This window comes from Ceratosolen solmsi, unplaced genomic scaffold (assembly GCF_000503995.2).
Source record: "Ceratosolen solmsi marchali unplaced genomic scaffold, CerSol_1.0 scaffold61, whole genome shotgun sequence".
Lineage (NCBI taxonomy): Eukaryota > Metazoa > Arthropoda > Insecta > Hymenoptera > Agaonidae > Ceratosolen > Ceratosolen solmsi.
Window position 1 is genome coordinate 1,042,027 of NW_011948435.1, and position 10,913 is coordinate 1,052,939.

The 10,913-nt window shown below is 29.4% G+C and overlaps 1 protein-coding gene across 1 annotated transcript in view; it reads right to left on the reverse strand.

Annotated features, from left to right (window-relative positions):
* cv-2 (crosveinless 2-secreting protein) overlaps window positions 1–10,913 on the reverse strand; it is a 71,873-nt gene that overhangs the window by 60,220 nt on the left and 740 nt on the right. The window contains exon 2 of the mRNA XM_011502939.1: window positions 10,531–10,687. The gene's annotated coding sequence lies outside the window, so the exon portion shown is untranslated. The remainder of the gene's footprint in view (window positions 1–10,530; window positions 10,688–10,913) is intronic.

A 10,913-nucleotide genomic window follows, 5' to 3' on the forward strand; every position in this document is an offset into this window, starting at 1 on the left:
ATATCTCTTATCTGATTCTATATGATAATCTATGATTTTCTTCAATGTGATGCGTGTTTGTTTGTTTATTTCAATTTTTATGCATTGAGAATAAAATAGATGAGTAATCAATTTTGTTAAAAAATATTTATAATTAATTATTATTATGAATTAAATTTTTGTAAATGTTAGATTTAATAGTATTGGATACAGACATAGTTTTCTTCAAAATTTCGTTATATTATAAATTAAGATTAAAATTAAGAAATAAAATTAATTTGTGCATTGAATTTACAATGAATAATTATAATAATCTTATTTTATCATTAAAGATTGGAAAACAATCTTACGTAATCATGGATTTTATAATTATACGTATAAATTATTTGATTGCTACTTAGATTAAATATTATATTATAAGAATCAAATAATAACGAATAAACTAACATATCATTAAAATATATTTATCAAATTTAAAACTTGTTATATATATATATATATATATATATATATATATATTTAAATAATAAAAATTTAAAACAATATTTTTAACACGTAAAAAATAGTGTAATTACCCCATAAATATACGTATTTTGATTATTAAATTTGTAAAATACGTTTTAAATAGTGAAAGAATTGAAATATGAAATATGTAAGAAAAATAAACACGAAAAAGCATAAGAAAGTATTGGAAAATGATTTGTACCGTACCATATCCTTATTAATGTGTAGACTAATAAAATCTTTTCACATATAAAATATTAATTCTTATATTCAAATTAGTTAATTCAATTGCCAATCTAAACTGCAGATGTTTTTCCAAATGTTTCTGAAAAATTCCACCCATAGTTCGGCCAATAAATATCGAAAATGCAACGCTTGAATACTCAGCCTATCACAGAAACTGTTACAAAGCATTATTTTGCTCGGTTATCTCAAGTATATAAATTAATTGGACAAAACTTCCATGAGCAATTGATGTAAACAGAAAAGTGCATGTCTAGAGTAAACATTATTTATTTGTATAGGCATTTTAAAATCGACAGGCCGTTCGAGACAAAATTATCCTTCAAAACTACAAACCAACCTTTTTTCCCGTTCTTTTTTTTTGTTTTTTGTTTTTTGTTTTTTTTTTTTATTCGTAGGAATATATTACTCCTCCGAGACTGTATTTCCTGATATTTCGGAATATTTTTCTTGAAATTATATAAACTGGCTGTATTCATTGTCCTTGCCTATAAACCAAAATCTTCGTAAAAGCAGAATGACTTGATAAGACACTATCAACTTGATATTTCGATTGTATGATTGTTCATTCAAACAAAACAAAAAACAAAAAAATAGAGAGAAAGAAAGTATAGGAAACCATCACTGCGATTTTTGTGAAAATCATTTTGAAAATCGAATTCATATGGGAATTCACGCTCGTGTCCGGGTGCGCTTGTATGATTCGATAAGTTAAAAACAACAACGTTACTGTAGCAAATGCAATCAATGTAATGGATAACGAAGTGTGATATAATTCGTAATTGATAGGGAGCGAATCGGACTCTCGATTAAATTCAGAACAACAAAAAAATTGGACTCTTGGTAATTATGTCATTATAATTTCATCAAAAGATAAACTACTACTCGCGTGGCAATTATATGGCTTTTTTATAAATAACTGATACATGCATAACCATATTCGCGATGCGAATTAAATTTAATTTTTAAAAAATGCTTAAGCGATCTATTAAGTTAACTGATGTAAAGTAACGAAGTATTTTAAATACAATAATGTTCTGTTAAATGGTGGAAGCATGTGCTTAACAACTATAACTGGCCGAGATAAGTAAATGTATAAAAATGTTAATGTACCCCATCAATAATCCATATTTATCTCTTAATATTCTAATGGAGTTAAATGAATCCATATAAAGACTGTGTTATGAACTATAAATTTATATAAAGTGTATATCACAGATATAAATCAGATCGGTTAAAAGTACTTTTACATGTACGTACCATTGAAAATATCCGAAACATGCCCATATCTCCATCCACATATACATAAATATTATCCATATTTTTATTAGAGCTGTAGTGATTAACAATTATTATTTATAGTTAAAATGTAGAAGCAAACGTTCATATTCTACGTATGAAATTGTCAATAAATATAGAAGCTGGAGTGGCAGACTTAATTGTGGCTTTTCATTCCACTTTTGTTTTGCCAGAAACAATTCATGTAGACTTGAATTATAATCTTACAATGCTTTTTTCATCTATTTTTCAGCATAGCTTCTTTACAGAAAATTGATGTATAAATGATGTATGTAATATATAAATATATATATATATATATATATATATATATAGAATTACTTTGAATTAATTAAAATAGTAAAGAAAATAGTTTTTCTTATTAAATATAAATCGATAATTTAAAAATATGTCAAGCAATAGTTATAAATACTCCTTTTTTTATATAGGCAAGACTAATGTATTTTATAAGTGGTAACTATTTCAAAATAATATTTTATGTAAAACTGATAATTATAAATCCTCGACGATGCATCGTCTAGATTCTATATAAATTCTTGTTTTCTTAACGACATTTGCTCTTTCTCTTATCGATTTTTTTTCTCCATCAATTTGTGTAGCAGTTGATATTTTCTTTATTTGTGTTCTAATCCACATTATTTATGGACAATTTTATCAATTCTGAATTTTTGAATATCACGGTATATGATAAACATATATTTTTAATGCAAATGATTTTAGAATATTTTGAAAATTATAAGATTTATTTGTATTGAAAATAAATTTTGATTAAAAAATCTGATAAGCTAAGATAATTTAATTAACTTAATAATTTATCATTCAATTTTCATTATTTAGACTATTATACTAATCGTCTATTTGCAAAATTAATCAAATGGTTTATATAATGAAGAATTGATATTATTGAAATAATTTTATAAAATATTTATTACTTAAACTAGTGTTAATTATATGTCCTATTATAGTATTTTTTATTTTGGGCTTAATTTTTAAGATATTCGCTCCATTTTAAAATGCACTGCAGTTTGCAAAGCCTTATTCAATAAAAGATAAGATAATCTTTAAATAATAATTCTAACATATTTTACAACATGTTTCTGTATGTATAATTAAATCACTACTTTCTTCCACCATCGGTAATATACATAAGAATTAATCATCCTCGTACATTTCTCGATATTTTCATGACATACCATTACGTGCTTAATTTTCTATAAATTGAACATAAAATCCAATAATATAACCCATTAAAGCTCCTAATTTATTCTTTCATACGTAAATTAATTTTACGTAAATAAAAGAAATGCGATTATACAATGAATTTATAGTTTTCGTAATTGTTATACATTGAAATTTCTCGATTAAGCGAGTTTATTTGAAATAATTTATGAATTTCTGTAATTTAGTGATTATTGAGAAATTGTATTATATAAGTTATTTATTACATATAGAAATTCGTGATAAAAGTATTCTGAAAAAAAGTGAAATTGCTTTTTAATATGGAAGGGGATATTTATTATTATTTTGTGGAAAAAAAAATATTTTTAATAATTCATATTACTTTTTCTGTTTTAAATTTACCATTAATAATCTGAAATATCACATTATCATTTAATTAATGATATTATAGACAATAAAGAACAATAAAAATAAAGCATTTAATCTATAAAATCAAATATTGGTCGATAAAAATGAAACGTTTATTATGTCTTTAGTCGATGAGGCTAATATTAATTCTTTTGTATGTCAGGAATTAAGAAAGTAATAACCATAGTTGTAAATCTAAACTTTGTTTATCTAAATTTAATTTCATTCGATCGAAACTTAAAAAGGCGATTCTTACAAATAGCCAGAGCCAGCAACTCAACGGATTAAACAAGAGAAAAAGAAAGGGAAAATTGTAATCTACCGAAGAAATAATTCGAAATACAAGATAAGCTTAGTAAATGTAACATAAGCCTTATTTATTAGGTGCTCTTTATGTAAAACAAAAAAAGACAAACAAAATTCAAGCTTCTGAAAAATCCAATGAACAGTAAAATTGTCACAGCGAGTACAACGTGATATATCGACTATAATAAGAATAATTAATTGATGCACTACCGATGGCTGGCTCGGTCGAAGCAAACGAAAATAGCGAAAGTAGCGAGTTTTGCGAACCCTAAACCAACGGGCGCTCGAAGCTCGCTAAAAGCTCCGGATTCACCCACGTCTGCGTCCTCGGTGATTATTTCTAAGCACGTAGGATGATAATACAACACATCGCTACTGCTCTCGAGGCTCAAGGCTCGAATCTCACTTGTGAATCACAGGAGCGGGGGGGGGGGCAAGTGCGTCGCCCCGCGGCGGCTGCTCAAAGTCAAAGTCCACGAGAGTTCGATCGCGTGCGTACGCATAGTTGTGATTCACGTTCTCTTGGAGTGGACTGAAATCGTTACTAAGACGCCCCACTCTCTCTCTCTCTCTCTCTCTCTCTCTCTCTCTCTCTCTCTCTGTCTGTCTGTCTGTCTATCCTACCCTTACTTCTCCATCACTCGCTTAAATGCTGAAAATAGGGAGACTAGCAAAGCTAATGCAAGAGAACGAAACTATAGAGATGATTCAATATCTTTGCCCTCCATCCCTCTTCCTCCCGCCACGTCTGATAAAAAAAAGTCGATTCTTTTGCTTTCGCCATCTGCTTTATTTCTCGAATGCGATTTTTGCATCGGCTGCAGTTATACCTTTTGGCGAAGTAGAGTCTATGGGTTTTTACCGTAATATAAATCAAATTCATTTGGTACAAGACTGTCCCTGTGAACTACATTCCTTTGACTTTTATACTCTTTTATTTTTTTACATAATACGATAACTAATCTTTAATCCATGTGACATTTGCTTTATAGAAAAATATGAGAATTCAGCTATTAGAGAATAATCAGCGGACAAAGAAAGAACACACATCGGCAAGTTGAGAAAGAACGGTATGTTTTTTAGTTTAGCTGACATTAAATAAACTAGACATAAAAATAAACAGTATTGGATTTTTTATTGCACCATTGTATGCAACAAGCTTATGTATAATAATGGATTCCTTGCAGTAGTAATGTTAAAGCAACTTTTTAAAGCACGAATACTTTCGTGCGAGTTAATAAAAGATATTTATACGTTCGTCAAGTACTCTGACTGATCATCCGAATACAAGTCAAAATGATTGACTCTTGTGTCTTACAATATATTAAAATCTCATCATTTGCATTTGATTCTCAATAGCGGTTATAAAAGCTGTATAGATATTGATTAAATTAGCCGAATGAAATATTTTCGTTACAATGAAAAACTTCGCAATAAGATTTTATCGACTTTTAAATTTTAATTTTGATTTTCGTAAGATGGAGGATTGATCGATCGACTACTAGATGTTTCAGTTTCTTATTCTTATTATTATTATTATAATTATTTTGTTTCTTTTCTCTTCTTTTTTTTTTTTTTTTTTTCTTAAACTTTCAGAAAATAACAGTGAAGATGTCTGATCGATGAGATTTTGCCAAGGTTAAATTTAATTTCGAGATAAAGAAATAATAAAAGTAAAACTACATTTTAAACTATCAAATTTTCATTATCGAATATGATAACGTAAGAAAGGGAAAAATCAATGAAGTTTGGCACCGTAACGAGAGAAATGTTTTTTTCTTTTTCACTTTTCTTTTCTATTTTCAATCGATCGGACTAACGATAGTAGATAATTCGAATTATCTTTCTGATTTCTTTGCTCTGATTTAATAATTAGAGGTGGTAAGTTTTAAAAGAATACTTAAAATGACTTTGCTTGCATTACAATAGTAATGAATGAGCGTTTTAATGTATTTCATGTTTTATCGATACGATAAAATAATATAATTATTAATGTAATTAAAACGATATTTTTAATACTTATAGAATTGTAGTTAAAGACGTATACTGTAAAATAATTGTAGAAATATGATATAAACATACCAAAATTATTGAATAAAACGTTAAATGCTATTATCAAAAAAAAAAAAAAAAAAAAAAAAAAAAAATTTAATATTAATTAATCCGATATGAACAAAAAAAAAATATATTGAGATTTTTTTGTATTTATATAAGAAGTCGAATTAAGAAACATGAAATTATTGTTATAATTGAATTATCAAGCATGATTGGCAGAGAAATGAATATTGTCATGTAAAAATAGTAAAAACTCAATATACATTATCAATTGGAAAGAACTAAGAAGTAAAGATTCACTTGCGATGTGTGGGTGAATGCGCCTCAATTATATTCAACTGCGACTGTTTTACACACAATCAAGTACGAATCGCTTGATTATTACCGTTTCATTCTTCATTATGGCACAATACGCAACTCAAGCGATTGTCAAATTAAAAAAATTTCCATTGTTTTAGTCATCGATGTGCTACGACCAGAAACTACAGGCGAAGAAATTTTCTCTGGAGTTATGAAAATTCCTTTGACACTATCTTACAACTACGATTCCATCTACTACCGATTCTTTTATCTAGTTTATCTAGTATGCTATCTACACTGACTGCTGCTCGTTTTAGATTTTCCAAAGGAATCATTCGATTGGCTCCCGTAAACACGTACATTCACTAATTACGACCACTTAACAAATGACACATAAAGCCGATTATTTATCCCACAACCATTCATATTACAACTAAAGTAATCCGTATCTACGAATACTAATTAAAAATTACATACAAATTTTCAACATCCACATTGCTGATATATGAATTTAAACGCGTTCGAAAAATTCTTTCATTATTAACAGGTAAATATATTCATTGGAGATTTATTAATAGCATATCTTTATAAATGAGACAGGCAATTGAAGGGAGAAGCAAACAATTGGCCAACCGCTCAAATGATTCTCATTATTATCACTTGAAAATACGCCAACGCCAATACAATAATGCATCGAAAATTCGTAGAATAATCCTTCCTATTCAAGGAATATGATAGTGATAAATGAGTATCCAAGGGCCGCAACATACTGGCTTTAAGCATATGCAGGCTCCTCCTTCACTTGGTTACGGCCGCAAATTTCTAAAGAACAATATAAAAATAAGGAGAGTAGAAAAGTTTGGTCTTTATCACCGTAATTAGCATCAATCGTGCCGCGATCCCATTCGCCATCCTCGATGATCCTTCCCTGTTTCTAATAGCCGCGTTAAGCATTCGTTCGCATCGATTCCTTACGCGCGTATCATTGAAGTGCAAAAAAGGGGAAAAATAACGATGATGAATTCGCAAAAGAAACTTTAAAAGGGCCTTCGTTACGCGGCACTTTATGAGTTTTTAAAATCTTAAGTGGCTGGAATTTTTGTTTAATTTCAACTAGAGGCCATGTTAAAATGTTTTTTCAATAAATTAGACTTTCGGAAGGGACTCGTCAGCGATTTACTTGAAAGTTATTTGCTTAAATAAGCAGCCTGGTAAATTCAGGATGGGAACCAGTGCTTCAAATTGTTTCTGACAAAAAACAATTAAGCAAATTAATTTGCGGTGATTTTTACTCGTGCAAGAAGAGAGAATGCGGAAGATTAAATTATCCGAGACCGATTTAGAAGAAAGTATTCACCTGGGGGAAAATAATCGAATCTCATCGTCTGTCAGCGTGAAAATTGCTTCATTCAACGTAACATCTTTGGGATTATAATTTCAAGAATATAACAAACTTATTCCTTTACATTAATCCTTATAGTAATGAAATAAATTTTAAAGAAGATCTTTACGATTCTTCGAAGCATTCTATTTCTCATGAGAGATATTGAATGCAATTGTCGATTTACTTTCTGAATTAGGAGATTTTAACGACTTAAGTCATTTATAATAATTTCTTAATTATATATATACATACAATAATATCATTCTCGGAGTCAAATCTAAGATTTAAATTTTTATATCATATCTATAAATTTCTTGTTATACTCTTTAAGAAGAAGAAAAAAACTGTTGCTCATTAGGACAGGTTACCGAAAAAGATTCTAATGTAAGTTTTTCATCTTAAATCGTATTAAAGTAAAATAGTGAAATTCTTATTTTATTAATATTATGCAAATTATGATATTTTCTTAAATGACAATTTAACTATGATTGACAAACAATGTTTTTAATTACTTTAATTGGCAACTACATTAGTATTAAGAATAATAAAATAGTATATTTTTCTTTACAATTCAAGTACACCAATAGAGACGAGTGGTACTGAAATTTTATTAAATTTATGCGTGCGTGCGTATTTTTATAAAAAAAAAACTTATTATAATATTGCTAATAATGAAATCATCAAAATTGTCATAATTTTCGTAAATAATTATTATCAGAATTGTATGAATAGTGAAAACACGTTTGTTGATAAATACGTTTATAATGTTTCATCCACTAATAAGGCTTTTATTTAAAATTTTTTTATTTAAAATTAATCCATTTAAAAAATATAACATATATAGCACCTATAAATAAAGTCACATTTGAAAAATCTTTTTTGTTCGATGAAAGAAAACATAAGAAGAAAATATATATATTTAAAATCATTTGATTATATTCTTTTGTTCTAATTTTTTTCTCGTGTCAATGCACATTATTAAACTTATTTAGAATTCCGATTGAATGCAATTTCATCATACAAGATTTTTTTCATATGTTTTCTCATTTATTTCATAGGAGTTGTTTTAAAATAATAATCCTGTAATTACATTGATTTGTTTCGTTTGTTTATTTTGTTTATTGTTTTTTTCTTTCGTTTGTTTATAATAGAAACATGTGAGTATAATATTAATTTTTTAAGTTATAAATCAGAAAAAAAAAAATAATATTATAAGTTAAATATAATTTACAATAATATTTGACATCGTTAAAGTGAAATGATAAATCAGTATGCGTAGGAACATTTATATTTAAAGAGAGGAGATGTCAGTTACGATTTTTCGATACATTTAATACGAAATATGTATATGAAATTTGTTGTACTTGTCACGAAAATTTAATTATTTTATAAAAAAAAATTGCTGAACTTGTTTCATTATACAATAAATATTTGTAGTATAAATAATGAATATCGCAATTGTGTATTTATGCGTTATATTGTTTCAATGCAACTTTCATAATGTTCTATTGTACCTTTTATAACAACGTTTAGACGTGCAAAAATGCAATTCATAATAAAAACAAGTGACGAGTGGCATGTGAAGTGCGATTAAAATTTAACAAATAGTTTAATGATAGTTGATTAATAAATTTCGTAAGTTTTATAAGATGCGCAAAAAAAAAAAAAAAATAAATAAGAAGAGGAAAAAAAAAGAAAAAGACGAATCTCCAGTTGCACGCTAACCATAATTTCATATTGCTCGTAAATAAATAAATAAATAATTTTATTTCATAAACTAGCACCGACGTTCATTCGTATATATATAAATAGCAATAACATTATAATCGGTAACAATCAATACAAGTCGTAAAATATTAGAAGTGAGCGGCTTCGAAGAATCCGATTTTTAGACAACGGTATCGCAAGTTCAAATAACGATGACTGATTGTTTTCAAGCTGTGCAATTTCCAAGTAAAACACGATCAAATGATAAAATTAATTACTGAATACGAATCTCTAATGTCAATGCTTAGAGAATATAAATATAGTGTTGCGGGAAATATAATTTATACCATTTAAAAACCCCGGAGTATAATTAAATTAATAAGGTGCGATTGCCTGGTGAAAGAGCAGAATCTCTCGGCAGAATTTCAAGCAAAAGGAAAAGTAATTTCGTTCGGTCACGATATTATGGAATCAAATTTCATTATAATCGCCTAAATCTGCCGTTTGTGAGCATTTGTAGCGCGTAATAATTTCAGTGGAGAATAATGCTTTATTCGCCATAGCGTGCGAATTAATTGCGACGATTTCCAGCGTCACCGCTTATCTTCGCGTAGGTATTGCAAACAAACTCATCACTAAAAGCTCCCGCATCCTCCTTATTTCCAAAGACTACATAATTATTCCACGATAGTAATGTAAAGTACTCGCGCGGCTAAAGTCGTATTGTTTTATTGAAATCAGTCGGCCGCGGGATGAAAATTCTCTAAGCAACAATTATCGTTAAAACTATTTCTTTTCGAGGCGGCGATTCGCTATAAAAGCCATTACGCGCGCGCGTTTGCGAAACCTGTTATTTTCAATGATATCTTATAAAAATTAAAAGAGCTATCTTTAAGCGATCGATCGAACGAATATCTAACGACTATTTAATATTCTTGGCGTCGTTAAATCAGCCTCGGCCGATCGTGCAGCCGAAGTTGAAGTTCGTCTTTATTTCTACGGCTCGCGAAAGGTGTTGTAGCTGCCACCCTTCCTCCTCCACCCCACCCAACCCTAGCCCCATTGCCCAACGACAATTCTATTCCAATTACAATGCATTGTCTCGGTGGGAGGGGGGGGGGAGGTAAGCGATCAACGCATTATAATATCTGTGCAATAACACTCACCCTTGGAGGTGGCCGGCAGGACTCGCCCTCGTCTATCTAGTTGCGACCGCGGCGTCTCCTGCCAACGTCGTACGTCTCTCTCACCACGGCTTCACACACCAGCACAAAACGGTGAACGCACGCACCCGCAAATTCGTATTTTCGCTCCAAGCACGTGCTAAATTTAAAAAAACGTATTACGCAGCACAGGTATACCCGATTAAATTGAAGTCGCGTTTGCCCGTCGGCATTATTAGTTATTTTCTCTTATTTCGCGGGCTGTCGGTGTACAGTCGATCGGGAGGTTGTTACACGTTGTGTATATAATTGCGTGAATAATGCGAGCGTCTCTTTTCTCTCTCTCTCTCTCTCTCTCTCTCTCTCTCTCTCTCTCCTTGTTTCCT